General features: G+C 36.2%; 1 protein-coding gene across 5 annotated transcripts in view; it reads right to left on the bottom strand.

Moving 5' to 3' along the window:
* The window catches only part of LOC150100731 (plexin-A2-like), a 992,258-nt gene that overhangs the window by 642,949 nt on the left and 329,687 nt on the right, over positions 1 to 19,622 (bottom strand). The window contains exon 1 of one of the 5 annotated variants that reach the window (XM_090402047.1): positions 3,432 to 4,239. The exons of the other annotated variants lie outside the window; for them this stretch is intronic. The gene's annotated coding sequence lies outside the window, so the exon portion shown is untranslated. Of the gene's footprint in view, positions 1 to 3,431; positions 4,240 to 19,622 lie in introns of those variants that run through there. 5 annotated transcript variants of the gene reach the window in all.

Here is a 19,622-nt window from a genome sequence, read left to right as displayed (position 1 = left end):
AAATGAAAACTATGATGGGAAAAAAAAAAAAAAAAAAAAAAAAAAAACACGAAACGAAAGAGAAAGGTAATAAAAGTTGATGAGAAATGCAAAGCTGAAACTAATTTGTGTACTGAGCGGAAAATTAAAAATTGAATAAATGTAATGCATACGTTTATCAAAATATGACTTCATGAGGACTGTACATTGGGCAAATGTGAATGCAAGAAAAAAAATTATATATTATTTTCTCAATAAGATACAAAAATATGCCTTATATAGGATGCTTTTATTTACAAAGTTTTTTTATTAACTTTCTTATGAATAAATAAACAATAGACAATATTCATATTATATATTTTGGGAATAGTTCTAAAACCATGGCTTCTATCTCTCAGTCTACACTTAAAAAAAATAAAAAAAAAATTAAGGTGAAGTATTATAAATATTTTTCTTCCAAAATTAAAAACTTAAATCAACAGGTAGTGCAGCCTGAGGTTTTAGCATAACAGGGTCTCAAAATTAAGAAATACTTCTTAACAGTCAAAAGAGTTGAAAATTAACGCTGTTCGGTCTTCAAGAGTTCATAAAAAAAGGGAAATGTAGGAATGCCGTTTAGTGCTGCATAAAAATTAATACCACAAGGGGAAATAAACCATTAGTCATTTTCTTAAAAGAAAAAAGGACATTTTACACATTTTCTTTAACAATCCGTTGCAGCAGTATGGCTGCTTGTCATGTATTCCAGAACAAGTAATTAACAGGATTGCTTCTCATCTGGAACTTTTTTTTTTTGTCCACATTTTATTCTCCATGCTGTAGTTAATTGGCTACGATTTGGAAGAAGAAACGTGTGCACTTGTTCTATTATTATTTTTTATTTTTATTTTGACTGAGAATAAGTAAACGATTGGAATATGCACTTGACTGATAGACAATCTTAATGTCACCATTTTCAGATGAAATGGTTCCAAGGACAGTATCTAGAAGACACGTCACCTTGTTAGCAAAAGACCTTGAGTGTCCATACACTGTGGGACGTAGCAGTAGCACAGTAACCTTTTAAATTCTCAAGCCAATGAATGATGCAAATGACTAATAACTAGTTTAGTAAGTATCCAAGCGCATTGGTAATTATACAATAATTCTATGGTTCTATACAACAATTACATATTTCTCTTGTTAGATGAAACGGATGACAAATAATACTGCACAGCATCCTAAGTCAATATACGTCAGGAAAAAGCACATTTCATTAATGCGATCTAATTACATGGGTACTGCAAAAAGTTACTTTGTTGCAATGATCGGAATTACCACAATTTTGTATAACTTAGTATTTTAACGAGTCTTAGATATTAAAAACAAACACGACTAGTGTACATTGTGGAAGACTGCGTAATTCCACTAAACGCACACTGGACGTCTTTAATTCATTTTAGAAGAAATGTTGGAGCATTCTAGTTCGATTAGTTACTGCTTTGAAATGGAGTCTATAGAAGCGGTGTACTAAAGAACTAAATCATGTTAACGGGACCTACGTTTCAACAAAATATTGCGACACCGAAGAGATAGTATATCTTAGAAACCACAATGAAGTAACTACTCAGGATATGCGTGTGCCTTTCGGGTTTCGTGTCAACAGTCTTTCAGTTGTAACCTCAAGTGAGTATTTATCATCTCAACACACGAAAGAAAATTTCCTGTTGTCAAGGCTTAAATATCGCTATTTTACAAGCTTTCATTATTTATAAAAAGAATCAGAAAATTCGTTATTTTTTGAATAATAACTCTCAAGCCTACTATTAAAAAACATCATGCGTAGAGTATGGTCTGTAAAATAACAAAAATTCTATATTCTGAATATTTTAATAAGGACGTAGATAAGGAGGACAACAAACGAAAAGTTCAGTGTCTTTTAGGAATGAAGCTTATATAATATACGAGTATGTTGGCAAGTCGCCCATTGTATCACTTGCGAAACGTACGAGGCTATAATAAGGGGGGAAAGGTGCGAATCCACATTACTTAGTCCGCGATGTTAAAACTAAGAGGTTAGTAATTTATGATTATATGCATTGCATTTGTTGAATCAGTGCAATTGCAAGTTAACCGGATGTGGAATGATAAAAAGGCACATGCGCACAATGAGCTGGGAGAGAGAATTAATGTTCATAATGGATGAATAGAACTAGGAATATGTTCGTTTCAACACAGGAAAATACTGATTAGTGTAACATGGGATGCATAAAGCAATACCAGTTAAAGCGAAATTGAGAATGAATAACCAACGATATTAAAAAAATAAAAAAAGTGTGTAAAAGTGCGAGTACTTAAAAATATCTAGAACCATGAGACTAATAAAAAATAATCAAAGTTTATATGGACAGAATATTATTATTTTCTGAAACATTGTAGGTTTTTCTTCAATGAAATAGTTCACAGAACTAACGCGCGCTACTATACTTATCTCAGTAAGCGAAATCTAGTGGCGACAGTGTGGCTAGAAAGTAGTGCTTCGAATTTCAGTTTAATTTTACAACTTTAACAATAGGTTTATATATCTGGCACGAATAAACTCGTCTGTACAATGGTTGCGATAAAAAAAACTGCAATTTATAAGAATATATATGTGGATTAAAATTGATCTCAAAACGGTATACTGCATTTATTGCGATATTACTGAAAGAAGTGATGCGCAAAATTACATAAACATTCCCAATAAGATATTATGTACGGTTTACAAATTGTGGCCATGGATACTAACTGCTCGAGTATTTTAAAAACTCGCTCATTAAAAAATGGCAATGATGGCATTTTCATAACAGTATTAAAAAATAAGATTCCCCCACCGCAAGCATGAACTCTAACTTGCTTAACGAACGCCTGCAAAATTTATAATCGAGTATGTGGTTAATAAACTATTCTTTGACTTATTTTAATTACTCAAATTTCTCTGAAAAAACTAAGGAACTTAACTAGCACACATTCTCAAGCAAAAATCGTTAAAACTAAGTCAGAAGACATTTCTACCACTGCAATTTTCATCCGCATACCCTGTTTTAGAAAGATAACTGCATAAGAACACGTCTCCTCTACTTGAATCTGACACAGCTATATTTCAAAATGAAACAAAAGAGCTTTTTATCTCTACCATCGCCACAAAAAGGTTTATCGCTTTAAAATGATGATGAATAAGTTTGTTTTACACGGTAAGAAAAAAAAAAAGAAGAAAAAACGTTGATGTGAATGCTGAAAATAATTCAGAAACGCAACAGCTGCACACAGGATATTTTAGAGACTGGAGTGCGGTTTCAAGAAGCCTGATCTAACGTTATATGTCTTCTATCTCTGTATAAAACAAAGGAAGATACAAGTCGATCTAACGAATATCGACGTTTTATCATTGAACAGTGCATGCTATAATATTATGATGGAGTATACGAACTTACCTCGCAACGTGTAGGAGACAAGCTTACTCTTGGAGCGCTACTAATTCACAAAAGCCTCCTAGAGATATCTAAAGCAACAGGTGGCTACCTGTCGCCCCTACGTGAACAACTCCGATCAATGGCGCACGTACCTCACGGCGGCAGCAGCAGCAGCAGGGACTCTTGTAGTTACTTCTCGCCAGAGACCTGTTGCTACGGCGTCTACGGGTAAGCAAGAGCAATGGATGACGTCGAGTCACAATAACTGATCACAGATCCTACGGTCGCAAAATCCTCAAAACTATGCAAAAGACGAGGTCCGGCGAACAACACCGCACACAGAACCAAACTTTACTCCCGATTCTAACAGTCGAACAAATCTCCGACAAGTAATTCCGCAGCGGTAGTGACAGAAACATGAAAAAAAATCACAGTTGGTTCACTCCCGACTGCTGCATCGAACTGCTGAACGAGAATCAAATCGCCAGGCCAGCGTCTTACCTCAACAGTACGTCAGCCAATCAAAATCAAGAGCACTTGTTCCCTACCCGGTATCTCAGATAGGGACATTCCAAACTGGCGGCGGGAGAGAGCGAGACGGCACAGAAGGGGATTGACACGGGGGAGAGAAACTGACTCGCTTCCCGGAACAGTCGCGATGACTCAGATACTAGAACCAAGAGACGTGTGACGTCAGCAGCCTTGTAGGAAACTGGGTAAAAAGGGCGAAAAACTGACCTCGGCAGATTCACATGAAACACCCAAGGAAAAGAGGAGGGGAGGGGAGGGAAAAGGGGGAGGGAATTGGTTATCTGTTTACAGCCTAAAATTCCGCCCTTCCTTCCCACTCAAAGCAAAAGAAGTGCTCTATTTCTGGCGAAACGCCTTCACCGGACTGATTCGTAGTGTAAGCAACCCAAAGGGGCCCGGGACAGTTTATACAAAATGTAAACATTCTAAAGATTTTTTTTTGTTATTTTCTTTTCAGCAGCGATGTAAAACCAGACTCGTTATGTAAACATACGATAAAGAATGCATTTAGGCACGCTAACACACGATACGCAAAAACATGCAAGTTATGTAGCATAACAACGATGCCTCTAGAGATCGTTAATTGAGTTAATTACATCATAGACCTGTTCGGTGAGTAGCATTACAAAGTTACCTTTTAAAACAAATTAAACTTTTAAAAAAATAAATAAAATTAATTAGTGTTTAGGTCTTTTCACAGTGAAAAATTTAATGAGAAGGCTTATTAAAGCGCTCGTCAATCCTATTAAAAATCTAAAAAAAAAAAGAAAAGAAAATATATAACGATATTCGCTCATTTTATTTTTATAACTTTACTCATCTATGACTTTACAATTTTTATTTTTGCTTTTTTAACTAGGAAATGCCTGCATAAATGTACATCTAATCAGAAACATACGATCCAACATAGGCAGGACCAGTAATGAGCTTTTCAGGGTGCCCAGTTTATAATAATCATAATTCTGCGCTAATTTAAATTACTGTAAATAAAATCATCTTTATCATTTAAATTGTTGAAAATTGGCACTGATTGAATTTTGGTACAGTAGGCGGATCCAGATGTTCGCCTCTACATACTTTTTTTTTTTTTAATTTAAACGCATATTTTTAATAATTGTAATTGTTTATATGTTTAAAAACTTCTGTAAAGAGTGAGAAATAATTTGACCATTTTAAAGGACTTCGGTATGTTTATGACTGAAAAAGTAATTTAGTTAAATACGCTTCCTTTTTTTTTTTTTTTTGACCTAAGCAAAGTTCAAAAGGATGCAACTTTTACGAATTATTTTTATCTGCTGGTAACCTCGGTCTGCCTTCCAATTAGGCAACATGTCTGATAACAGTATCAGTTGATTTCCCTTTAGTTTTATTTCAACAGTGGACTTCGCAACCAAGCTAATTGGCACCACGACAATAATTGCGCAACCTTCTTAAGACTTGTTAGATGATCAAAAAATTGCACAATTCGGTGATCCAGATTTTGAGGATACAGTAAAATGTTGCTAAGAGGAACAAAATGAATTCCGCCGTATAAATCATACAGACTCTAATCACATCAGACTGAAAATTTGCAGTGATTTACATGGGCAGTAAAATAAGTTCAGCTTTTTATGAGTTTATTTTATTTATTTATTTTTCTTTGGAAATTCGAGTATTTTAATGAGTTTTCAGTGAAAAATGTTCACTGTTCTTTTATTTGTCAATATAATAATATGCAAGATAAAATTTCTGTTTTCCACTACAATGTTGAAATAAACGTAAACTGAAATTTATTTTGTTTAATAAATTTACTGTTCAAAATTAACAATTTTACTGTTATCTGATATATATCTGATTAATTTTATCTCATAAATATTTTATACGTTACATTTAAAGATTTCTACATAATCTCAAGATAGTTTCGTTTATTTACGATTGTGAAAATAATAAATCAGGTTTTTTTGGTAAGAATGAATAACTAGTTTCGAATTATGGCCAAAGCAACCAAGGCTGTGAGGCAGCACAATTATATCTGTTAATTGTGCGAGTTCGTTTGGCCAGTTTGCCTGTTTTGTGGAAAGGAAAAAGCAAAAAAAAAAAAAAAAAATTTCTGGGAGAAGAAAAATCTTCCACCTCCATATTACGACCAGTATGCTCAAATTAAACTTAGTGGCTATTTTTAATTAGTAGAAAGTAGATTAATGTACGCATTTTATAAGATATTAATAAAAACGGGACCCATAATATCTTTAACGGAGATTTTTTAATAGGAGATAAAAAAAAACAGAGGATCTATCCCACCGCAAACTATAGTGGTGTGAGAAAATTAAATAAGCAACGAATTTACACTCCTTCACATTTGCAACAAAAATAAATAAAAAAATAAAATATCAGAGACACAATCAGGAATTTATTGATTTTTATTATATATACAGCAAGCATTTAATACATTTCTTTATTAAATCGCTTTTACAAGTGTAGAGACAAGAAAAATAAAGTCGAACTGAGGGGCACAAACTCCGTAAGTTTCTGAATTACACAAGCAAATTATTTAAAAAGTTAAGTTAACGAATAATGTCATTGGGCTTTAGCTTAATGAAGGTATCACAGAATCAGCGACTTCATTATCTTTCTCCTTTATGATGTTTGATCCCCTGATCACAATTTTTCATGTTCACGGAATAAGAGATCGATGGGAGTAATACACAACTACGGCAGAAATGCACAGTTATGTGTTCCTGTTTAAACCACTGTACACTTTCTCCATCATATTGAATTTCACAGTGGGAATAATAATTAAGTGCTGGGAAGGCGAAAATGAATATTTAATTAAGCTTTTCTAAGAAGAATTAGCATTCATAAAGAAAAGAGAAAGTTAGAGTGCGCAATGCGAGTAGTGTTGAATCCAAAATCTGCTTCACTGTAAAGGGATTTATAAAATCTCCTGGGGAATTTAAAAGCTCCAGAAGTAGGGGAAGAAGCGTTGCTTTTGATGTGTAGGTTCTCTGACGTGAAACTGAAATTTGTGCTCAAGTTAGAGAATACCCCAAGATGACGCACTCTCCGAGTTCAGTAGATTGCAATATGTGATATTCCTTTAATGTGGACAGAGAAAGAAGAAATTAGACGTTATAAAAAAATTAACAGAAAAATGAATTGAGACAGTATTAGAATCCATAAACCCTACGAGATTGTGGTCTGATCGTGCCACGAAGAAATAATACTATTCTATATAACAATTTGGTATCCCTGTAACTGCAGTATGACTTGCTGCCAATTGGTGTTGTTGTATTGCTCATTTAATAAATCCTCAACGACCTCAAAGACTGCGCGCGCGCGCACACACACACACACACACACACACACACACACACACACACACACACACACACACACACACACACACACACAGAGTTTGTTTACTAAATGTGACCATTTTTTGACAATCTCTGCGATTTTTGAAAATGAGTGATGTGAAAGAAAGAGTCTGATCAAGTTTTATTTCAAATTCCTAAAAAGTGCTTCAGAAATCTGCGAAATATTGTAACCATTGTTCAGAAAAAGTCTGTTATCACTATGCCAACAGAAAGTTAGGTAGCTGTGGTCAAATATCAAAATCGTAATGAGTGCTTTCTGTGACTGTAAAGGAGTATCCAGTAATTCGTTCCTGCAGGCAAAACTTAACCAACTGCTAATTAAGTGTCGTCAGGCGTTTAAGGGAAGATGCTTGCCGAAAACCGGCATAAAAGTAGCACACACGTGGAACTGGTCTTCACCGCGACAATGCCCCGGTATACTCTGTATTATTGTCTATGCAACAGTTTTTGTCCAAGATCAACGTAGCTGTGCGCCCTCCGTAAGCCCAAGGGACTGCCTATTACTTCCCTCTAAACTGTAAAGCAGTAGATCTGAGTATGTTTCAGAGATCCAGATAGAATCGAAGGCAGTGCTGCAAGCGATCTCAAAAGAAGGCGAGAAGAAGAAGAAGAAGAAAAGCAAAGAAAACGGTATTAATTTTATGGCTATTTTTGCCTATTTTTTAATTAATATTTATGTAAAAGAGTAACATTGAAATTTCTCAAAAATAATACCTATGGAAAGAAAATATTTCCAACTCTTATGAAATTTGTAAGAGGAGGTCTTCGAATGCGACAATGATCTATAGCTAAGTTAAGCCCATGCTTTCTTTTTCAGGCTGCATGAAAATTTTTCGCATAATAATATTTGCACACGTATAATATCTATAGTTTTTATTAAGGATTACCTCACAATGATCTCAAATGATTATAGGACGCTGAGAAATGGGTGAAGATACTTCAATGTCAACCAGAATATTTTATCGTTATAATTAAACTTTAATCTTTTTCTGTCAGCTTACAAGTAGAATTATGTTCTCCATGTCAGGGGACTAGCCTGACGATGGAATAATTCAGTGGTAGGGTTGCTACCTTAAGGCTTCTGAACTAGCCTTCTTCCGAATTTAAACCCATAGGAGGAATAGGGTATATTGAAGGGGAAAGAGTAGATTATAGAAGAAATATAGTAAGGTTTATAGAGAGGGCATAGTTGTAAGGCCAGAAATGAAAAGACCCCATGGCCCTCGAGTACTCTAATAGCATAAGGGTCATAAAGTAAGAAGAGTTGGCTGATAAGGTCTTATAGGAAAGATTAAAATAAGTGGATCTTCCTCAAAGTAGAAGAAGGAGAGGATAGATCCAGCTAGGGGTCCATGGGAGTGCCGCTTCCCTTACAATCAAGATGATTGCCCCTTATGGCCCTGTTGGTCCACGAGTCCTTATTCAGTATATTCGGACCACCCCACCATATATATATATATATATATATATATATATATACATACATACACACACGCACGCGCATGTACACACACACACATGGTGGGCGGCTCCCCTATCTGCCACCCAGGGGACGTGCTCTCTAGGGGTTACAGGGTCCCCTGAGATTTCTACAAATCTGTATACAATCAATAATTAACTAATTTAATCATTATTATTATTTATTTAATTAACATAATAAAAATAGAATGTTATAGATATTTGAGAATTTTCAGTAACGATTTTTATATATTCATTATTCCTTTATTATATTCCATTTAGAATAATATCGAACCAGAAATATAAAATTACATTTACTAGAAAACTGGTTTTTTATCCCGCAAGACAAACAAACTGACCTCATAATACAATTAAAGACAACATAGCAGACTACGACAATAAGGTCTAACCATCATCGTTCGTTGGGTTTGGTTTCGAAATCCCGCATGATACCATGTTGGCCTAAACATTGCCTTCTGGTTCTATAATAAAGAGTGAGCATGTGATGGTACTAGGTAACATTATTACAGAGTTAAATTAAGTGTGCATATTTCATTTTATTTAATATCATTTTTTTTTTATGGCGCAAAGATATCAAGGGTCATACGACGCCAGGACACAGCAGTACATATGGTAAGTGGTTAGTAGGGCAATGCCCTTGGCGGGATTCGAACCCGCAGCCTCTTGGCTGAAGAGCGGATACGCTAACCACTCGGCCAACCAGGTCGGGTCCATTATTTTGAATGGATCATTTTATAGATACTGTACCTGCAATAAGTGTACAAAGGTTTGAAGTAGTGTACAATTTTGACGTACTACGTAGATTATTTTTACTGTATTTTCTTACTACGCTCAAGGTTGGGTTGATCGAGGAAATAGCGTTTCTGCTCTCAAGCCAATAAACCATGGAATCGAATCATCATTTTCAGGACATGGATGTTTGGATAATGTCTTTTAGGTGGTAGGTGAATTTCATTACCGGTGTGTGGGATCATCAAACTTCAGTCATTACCGAGGAGCCGACCTGGTTGGCCGAGGGGTTAGCATACCCACTCTTCAACCAACAGGTCACGGGTTCGAATCCCGCTGCAGGTATGGATGTTTGTGATTGTTTTACCTCGTGTACCGCTATAATCTCTGATATCGCGGTATGACCTTTGCTGTTCTTGCGCATTTAAAAAAAAAAACAACAAAAAACATAACTATTATTAAAAAGCCTTCTGGTTGGAAATAATCTAGGTTCGAACTCTGTCTATTATCCGAAGAATCTGTATAAATGCGGCTTTTGAAGGCGAGTGAGCTAGTCCCACACTAAGAACACTTTTCTGAACTCGTGTTTTTCACCCCACAGAATAGCTGGAGAAAGAACACACGCAGTTAACAGACATAATCTTAGTTGCTTCGAACGAAATTCTAATGTGAAATAATCACTCTGCTTTTCGAAACCTGAAGTAGAATGAAAAACCCGTGTTTGCTCCCTAGATCTAGTAGAATTATATTAAACTTTAGCCCACCCATGGTACTAATCTATGATGGGTTTGCAGCATAGCATTTTGTGGGGAATAGAGAATGAGATCGTATATATACCATTATGCTTTTATAAAATAAACCGTTAAAAATACTGAATTAGCAAAGGAGGCTATTACTTATTTCTAAAAATAATAATAATAGCCTTAAAAAAAGAAGACAGAAATGTTGTGTTATTGCTGCAGTAATGGCTAATAAGAGAACTCAATGATGATGCAAATAGCATCATTCTGGTTTTTGATTTTCTTTTGGGCCATTAACATGTATTTATGTTGCAGAACATACGCATAACTTAATCCCTAAAACTAATACTTCGGGACAAAAAATACAATAAGGATGTCTCGGTTAAACATTGTTGAGCGATCTGTTGGAATTAAGTTTGCCTATTGACTCGCTTTAAAAAACTGTTGAATGGTGAATGTTCATACAGACTGCCAAGAAAACCAATACATAAACTATATTTATTACGTATTGTGGAAATCATTCCAACATGTCAACAAAAGTGGGTCTTATTTTTTTTTTTCAGCGATAAGAAGAATATTTGAATTTAAGCAATTAGTTTCACTCGTGTCAGATAGTGATGCGATTCATCATCCTAATATGGTTAATTATGCTCATTAAGTAAAAGCGACTCTAATATGTCCAAAGGGGATATGACAATTCTACATCCATAGATCTTGCTAGAAATCGCACTGGAAAGATTATGCACGCATCATGATGCGTGCATAATCGGGGGATGAATGTCCCGATTTTTATCTACCAAGTACACAACAGACATTCCATGACTAATCCTTAGATTTCTTTATCATTTCCAATGCATTTAGGGAGGACAGATCTATACACATACTTGTCAAATGAGACAGTTGAGCTTTATTTATTTATTTGAAAAACTGTACACTTTGACAAGTCACTAAACATGCTCTCTGTGAGTATTTCCCTCTCAGGATCTATCTGGAATGCAGTAACATTAGGTGAGTCATCTAATATAAACAGATAGTAATAAGTAGGGTACATCTCGTTCGACATTTTTTTTTTCTAGAATCAAGAACAAACATCTCAAAAAGTCAACAACTCTGAATGATAAAGTAAGAAGAAAAATGTAATGTACGTAATGTACGGGCAGAGAATAATGTGAAACTCAAATAATCTAATTAAATCTCTAATCAAGTAATACGTATGGATATATAATTTTGGTGTGAAAACAATCAAATAGAAAAGAATCATCATTTTCATGAGCTATAAAAACAGCTACCATTCTCCTAGCTGTAAAATTTTCATAATATTATGAAACAAATCCTATTTTTAACTATATATCAAAAAAAAAAAAAAATCAGCTAACGCCTTTTTATTCCCATATACGGGGAGTAGACGAGGCTATTTAGCCCTATCTAACTTTTGGAGACTGAGTGGGCAGTTCAATCTCCACAGGTACCAATCAGAGATAGATGGCCCAAGGCTATCACTAATTAAGCAGCACACAGTGAAGAGAGACGGCTCAAATGTGCCGCCATCTCGTGGTCCCTAACCCTAACACAATATATTTAATGTCTGAAATAATGTGGATTCTACAGTCGATTTTCTTGAGTTTACGGGACAAAAAAAACGGGAGGAAAAACCCGCTTGCCCGTGCCAGAGATCGACTAACTCAGGAACCGGTCAAAAAAAGGCTTAGAAAAATTTCCTCTAGTCGCCGACTAGACTCGAAACCAAGTCTTCCTTCGTGCGACCAAGCGCCGTGGTGTGCAAACATCACATCCACTGAGCTACAACTCGCTTTCCCGTGCCAGAGATCGACTAACTCGGGAACCGGTCGAAAAAAGGCTTAGAAAAATTTCCTCTAGTCGCCGACTAGACTCGAAACCAAGTCTTCCTTCGTGCATATATATATATAAACTCAAGGAGCTATTCATCCAGACCAGGGTGTTGCAAACACCCATGTTTTACACGGGATTCGAACAGCCTTGGCGGTAAATAATCAGTGGCTTTTAAAGCTATGATATATATATATATATATATATATATATATATATTGTCTTTTTGTCAATAAAGTATACATATACATACAGTCCGTATTCTGGGTGACTGGAAATTGACTATATTAAATTATATATTTTTTACTTTGTTGTTATTAAAAGACACAAACCATATAAACTCAAGGAGCTATTCATCCACACCAGGCTGTTGCAAACACCCATGTTTTACACGGGATTCGAATAGCCTTGGCGGTAAATAAGTGGCGACTTTTGTTGAATTATATTTCTCTACTGATGTTCTGTATAAATGATGCTAGAAATGTACCCTGACTTAGGCGGTGAAGAAAGAATATTTCTAAAACAGAACTGTAAACAATTACGAATTCATGGCTCCTCACAAGTCACAAGATCGAAGTTCTTAATATGCATAGACCAAAAAAAAAAAAAAAAAAGTATAGTTGTTGGTTAGTAACTACAATATATCAAGCATATTGTACTTTTGATGAGCTGAGATTAAGGCGACTCCAGAATAAAAACGAGCAACACATATTTGTACTGCAGCACAGAAACAAGCTTGCAACAGATCTTTACAGAGGTTTTACGCCGGTGTTTTTGCAATGACTTTCTAAATAACAATGAAACGTTTGTTTTTGGCGTGTTTGTTTAAGGAGCTTGTAATTTTAATCATCTTAATTCACTGCTCATTCGAGGTAACTATAATGTACCTCTACTGTGTTCATCTATACATCATGTAATGATTCGATTCCTTTTAAATTGGTAATAATCACATGTATTAATTTTTATTAGTAGATTCTGGAGAGAATTTTCAAGAGGGAATGCAGGTGAAGTAGCTAATAGTTTGTGAAATGCGGATGTCTTTACTCTTGTGCAGAGGTATCGTGAATCCATGCATTGCATGGATTCACGATAGTAAGGGAGGAGAACGAGGAGATGAGAAGAGTCAGCGACTCACAGAAGCCTTCGGAAAGGATAATATTTGAAAATAGCGGTAAAGAGTTGAAATACGGGAGAATAAGATGAGCTGTTTAAAACAAAAGGAAATATGGCATATATATTGCAGCCATTGATTTGATGCTAATTGCTAATGAAACATCTCAATTTTGCCTATTAAATAATTATTTGTTAATTAATTGTTTTACGGGTAGTTATGTTTCGCTTTTCCTCATTTTAATTACAGTGATGATTCTTAAGGATTATACATGGTCTCGGAAAAAGATTATTACGGAAACTCAGTAAATCGTGGAATTAATACTGACAGAATCTAGCCAATGGTGTGAACCCCGCTGCAAGTTCTGTATGCGGCTGGCTATTATTAGTCCGGCATATAGCTAACTTGTTAACAATAATCAACTTTAAAGATACGCATACGAAAAGAGGTAAAAAAATATTAAATAAAATGTCTGTCTTGGATTCCTTAAATGCACTGATAACTAAAAGCCCTGAGAGCATGCGGGAAATGTCCCTCCAGCTCCTTGAAAGCGATCGAACCTCTGAGAACGACCAATCAGAGCACCACAAGTACACGTGTTCGATTTATCTTTACTGTGATGATGTACACGTTTATAAATATCTGGGTATCTGATGAACAGAAGCGGTATTTAGGAGACTTGAGAAACAAAGATAATTTCGACGTATTGTAATGTCCATTACATTCCAACGTAGTCCTTTTATTGAACTTTGGGAGATGAGGTGATACTGATAAAGATATGGTCATCTTTCCAGAACACTGAGATGAATAAGTTTCCTTCTTCACTTGTGGTATAACACACGTCTGACGGTTCTGAATTAGACCAAGAAGATGAGAAAGTAAAGAACAACAACTCAGCTAATGGCCGAATCAGTATGTCATCGATATACATACACTCTAATCAAAATTTAAGTTCTTTTGACACTAAGGCCAAAACTGGTGGCAAGGATTTGATTTGCTGACTTACAATTCCTCAGTATGTTGGTCCACAGACTTTCCAATCTTTGCAGCTGATTATAATCATATTATACGCTTGAAAAACAAAAATCGTTGAAGAACAATAAAGAATTTGTACTGCACCTTTTTTTTTTTGAGATGTTTTCCTCTATGAATTAAATAAATAAAAACTTGCTTAGTATGTTAGTGTATACAGGAATCCAAACTTACATCCAAACTTTCTTTCTTTTAAGATTAAGGGAATGAAAAACATAGACTCTGGAAAGCATAGGATATTATTTAATAGCAGACTGGTAAGAAAATTAATACTGGCAATAGTCAGACTGGCAATCTGGAAAATTAATACTGACAATCTCTCAGTGGTCCTGATTATGTGTATTTCGTAGGGCATGGAATTATTGGGTGTTTTGTTGTAAAACAATGTTTTCTTTTTTCTGGGTAATTTATCATATCTTTCATTAGACCATTCGTAGGTAATACATAAAATTTCCGTGGTTTGACCCATTATAGGTCGGTTTGCCTGAAATAGCAAGGCTACAATTTTCAATTTTCTCGTCACAAACACACGTATTTATTTAGCTATCTTGATAACAGAACGTTTTCTGAGGTTAGTGAGAGGGCAGGGGCTTTCAGTTATGGTGAGCTGGCATGCCATAAAAGGGAAACATTTGGTCTGGTTTCATTTACTTTGGAGAGAAGAAACAATCGAATTGCTTCTACTCAAGATAATACCTACTTTTGCGATGGCACAACGGTAAACTTTCTGCTGATCGAAAGTATCACTTAGTACTACTGTTTATCTGCTGGTCTGAAAAATCCTCAGCTACTTTACGGTGTATTCCTTTACTTGCGCCAGTCTGTTTAAGGTGCCAAATAGAATAGTTGAGTAAGTCGACCTCCGGAGATCAACAGAAATGCTGTCAAGGAGATATACAACTCTAGCGTAATTATAAATGCATGTTATCATACTCATGCCACTACAAATGAACATTATGTCGACTGACTAGTCCTTTTCTCATGGAAATTTGATCAATAATGCAAAGAAGGAAAACCAAATAATATTAAAGAACTAATGGTATGGTATGGTATGATTTTGGTGTGTAGTAATTAAAGAATACAAACGAAAAAAAGAAAAGAAACCTACGCTACTCAATCCTTCACATCAAACACAAGAGGAAGAATTGTCATGAAATATAATTACAGCAGCTTTTTAACAGCAGAATAGTATTAAACACCAGACGGCACTCTGCTTTGCATCAAAAAGCCTATGCACGCAAGCATGATCCATGATGGCCAAGATATATGACTATCGAAGCTATTGGATAGTTTCACCATCAATACTTATGACATTTTGTTCCTATAGAAGTTAAAGGTCCTTCGAATAACTCCCTACAATTGTAGAAGAGATGTGTAGACCTGCTGCCAAAAATCAGTAGAACTGAGAACATGAGACGTCGATGGCCATATATTGAGAATGTTTTTTTTTTTGTTTTTTGTTTTTTTTTTCAGCTTAAAAAAAATACACAGCTTCTCTGTATGCTTCCAGGATTACCAAAATGTACAATTACTTTTTCTGTTAAGCAGTATACAACGCCATCTTCCTTGCAATTATGCGGCATGCTTTAGTTGGGCATGTGCAGTAAGAAGATATATTCTTATTCTATACAGCCTCCACATTATGAGTTTATAACCGGAATAAGATGATAACATTTATTTTAATTAACAACACGATCTTTCATCTTAATTATAATATATGCAGTGTGTGTGTGCGCGCGTGTATATATATATATATATATATATATATATATATATATATATATATATATATATATATATACAGGGTGTTCGGGATAAATTTGACATATTTATAATTAATTATATTTTTCCGTAAGTTACATGTATTAACACACACTTCTCTTCATTTAAAAGTTTGGACCCTTCTTCATTCATATACAAGATGTCAGAAAGGATGGATAGCTGGAACCCACCTGAATCATGGAAGAGAATAACTTGTATCATGATGATTCGTGCCCGCCATCAAAATAAGGATATTACGACTGCTGCCCAATGCTCCCTGAATACAGTAAAAACAATCAGGCATGAACTAGAGACTTGCAATGGTGACTACGAGGATGTAGCAAGAAGAAAGATCCCTAGCAGACGATCTGATTGCGTTCGTACACCAGAATTCCTCGCAAATCTGCAGGAACAGGTGTTGAAGAACCCTGGCATTGGAATTCGGGCTTTGTTCGTGGAGTTGCTAACTGTAGTCAAGCCCTGGATAACAAGGGTAGCCAATGGTAGGCCGTATGTATGGCAGCAGGATTCGGCCCCTTGCCACACCTCTGGGAAAAGTCAAAAATGGTTGTCTGAAAATTTCTACCACTTCACCAGTCCAAATGTTTGGCCTCCAAACTCCCCAGACCTTAACCCCATGGATTATTTTGTATGGGGCGCAGTTGAAAAAGACACCAATCGCACTTCCAGTAATACAAAAGCCCAGTTAATGGATAAAATTAAAACAGTTTTTGCGGCCCTTCCCAGGGAGACTGTAGCATCAGCTTGTTCGAGGTTCCGAAGCAGAATTGAAGCTGTGATCGATGCTAATGGTGGTTATTTTGAGTAAATCTTGTTGATAGTACTGTAATTAACTCTGCCTGTAATGTTTTTTTGTCAATTCATTAAATTTAATAGATACAAAGAAGATTTTCTTTTTCCTTACGAAACTGTCAAATTTATCCCGAACACCCTGTATATGCTACTTGAAAAAATGCCAACGGACACCCCCCATGGGAAAGGTGCATCTTGCCATGTAAGGAGTCATGTGTTTGTAGCCGGTATAAATTGGAGGAATATGATGCTTCCAAGTCAGTGCAATTGTGTCCAGGTGAAATCGCTGATGAAGGGAGCTGACAGAGTTTTAAATAGAAGTTGTGATAGGATGCTATGTTGCAGGTCTATCTGTTCGGCAAAATTGTTAACAAACTGGGACATCCCAGGTCAACAATCAATGATATCATACTGAGATGGAAGAATAGGGAATCAACTGCAAGTGCCACCCACAGTGTACGACCCACCACACTCACGGAACGTGACTGTAGGGTGCTACAAAGGATAATATGTAAAAATCGCCATTCGTCGGCTGACACGTTGAATGCGGATTCCAAGCATCGACCGGAACACAAATCTTTACAAAAACATTCAGAACCGAGGCTCACAACGTGGGTTTCTATGGTAGGATAGCAATATGCAAGTCCCACATTACCCGAACCAACATGCAGAGTCTTCTTCAGTTGGGGAAAGAACATGTACATTGGAACGTGGAAGCTTAGAAAGCTGTTACGGAGCAATGAATCATGCTACACCCTCTACCGAGCAGATGGAAGGGTGTAGATGTGGCGGATGCATGGTGAACATCTCTTACCAGAGTGCGTAACCCTCACTATGAAATTCGGAGATAGCGGTGTGGTGGTATGGTCCTATTTTTCCTGGTTTGGCCTGGGACCACTGTTTGTGATGCCAAGAACATTGAACTCCGAGGGGTTTCTCAATATTCTGGATAATGCAATTTTTTCTACTTTGTAGCGTTTCTACGTAACTGACCATCGTCTATTTCAACAACACAATGCACCGCACCGTGTCATACTGCTGCTGTAACTGCGTGGTTTGTGGACAAGAACGTCACCACAATTGATCGGCTCCACAGAACCCACCATAGCAACTGATCTCAACCCTATTGAACATCAGTGGGATGAACTGGAGAGTCGGGTCAAGTCAAGGTCCGCCCCACAACAGTCTAGGACCACATGACATCCCTAAAGGAAGAATGGTCCAAAATTCCCATTGATCGCTATCGTACGCTTGTGGAAAGTATGCCTTAGGATTGCTGCAGTCATCGCAGCGAAAGGTCCTAAATGTTACTATGATGGGAGCGAGCCATGGCTGTTTGTTCTTCCCATTACTTTTGTTTAGTTACTTTTAAACGCACAAAAATAATGGGAAGACCATTAAGAATACAGAACATAAATATCAGAAAGGTGGCAAAATATTCTGGATGCTACTGAAAAAGATTAGAAATGCAGAAAAGAGTACTGAAAAAGGAATCAAAGATGATTCCTTTTTCAATACTCTACTGATAAAGATGATATGAAATTTTGTGTGTGTGTGTGTGTGTGTGTGTGTGTGTGTGTGTGTGTGTGTGTGTGTGTGTGTGTGTGTGTGTGTGTGTGTGTGTGTGTGTGTGTGTGTGTGTGTGTATTTCTGTTTAGAATGTGTATATATACAAGTTTCTGTTTGCACAAGTAAACGCAATCTTATCTGAATGGAACAGATTTCTTTATTAATAAAATTTTAAATTAAAGAATAATAAGAGTCCCAAAGGGTTCAAATTAGGACATTACTTTAAAGGATATGTCTCAAACCGCAGAAATAGATTGCCTACTTGTTATAAAATGATAATGTTTATAAAGGATCCTTTATAAGGGATTTTCAAGTAAATAAATGTCGGGTAGTCGGTCTGATACGGTGGCTGCAGGATTTTTACTCAAAGTCGGTTTCATTCAGCGAAACAGGGAGCTGCTCGAAGAATACACGAAATGAACACTTATAATACACTGACCTAATAGATTTAGATGCTTCCGCCGTAATTTGAAACAATTCAGCTCCAGTCCCTCTCCTGTTTTAGAATGAAATATATGATGATAATAATATTGTTTGTTGTTAGAACTATGTCGGAGGCAGCTAAGGCTACTACGAGATCAGTGTTAATTATGTATGTTCTTACAATCCAGTCTGCTTGCTTTGCCGGATGAAAATCCCGAGTTTCTGGAAGACCTGATACTGGCAAAAGACTGCATCATCCAAATAAACTGTAGGTAACATTATCAACTGATGGTAATGAGAGTTCTACTTCAGTCAAGAAAGCACAAAAAAGATTTACGAACTAATGTCAAGAGTGCTTGGAAGAAGAGTACGGAAATTTCGGTATCCAACAAGCAAACATTAACCAGGAGGCCGGAGTATGGGATTCAGGTTGCCAGTAGGGCACTAGCAAAAATCTATATAATTTCGGTTCATGGAAGGACAGCTACACATAAACCCACCATAACAACTAATATCACCGCCTATGCTGTTGTAAAAATATTAAATGACTGATCCATAGAGTATCGTTCCATGATATGGGAAATGCCTTATGCCTGAACGCATAATTCCAATGGTGGCGGAAGTATAATGGTTAAGAGCAAGTTGCTCCTGGTATGTACTCGGATTTCTCGTCGGTGTCTGGAAAGATCAATGCCAAATGATATGCAGTATTTCCTACGCTGTAGCATTTTTGAGGAATGGATCCATGCGTCTTTCAATAGGACAATCCATTGTATCTCACTAAAATGGATTGTCGTATTGATTGGAATTAAGATTGGAA

This window comes from Typopeltis vanoorti, chromosome 12, assembly GCF_054136105.1.
Source record: "Typopeltis vanoorti isolate ZY-2024b chromosome 12, IOZ_Tvanoo_1.0, whole genome shotgun sequence".
NCBI lineage: Eukaryota > Metazoa > Arthropoda > Arachnida > Uropygi > Thelyphonidae > Typopeltis > Typopeltis vanoorti.
The sequence above is the reverse complement of the archived record's forward strand: the minus strand, read 5'-3'. Positions and strand labels throughout refer to the sequence as shown.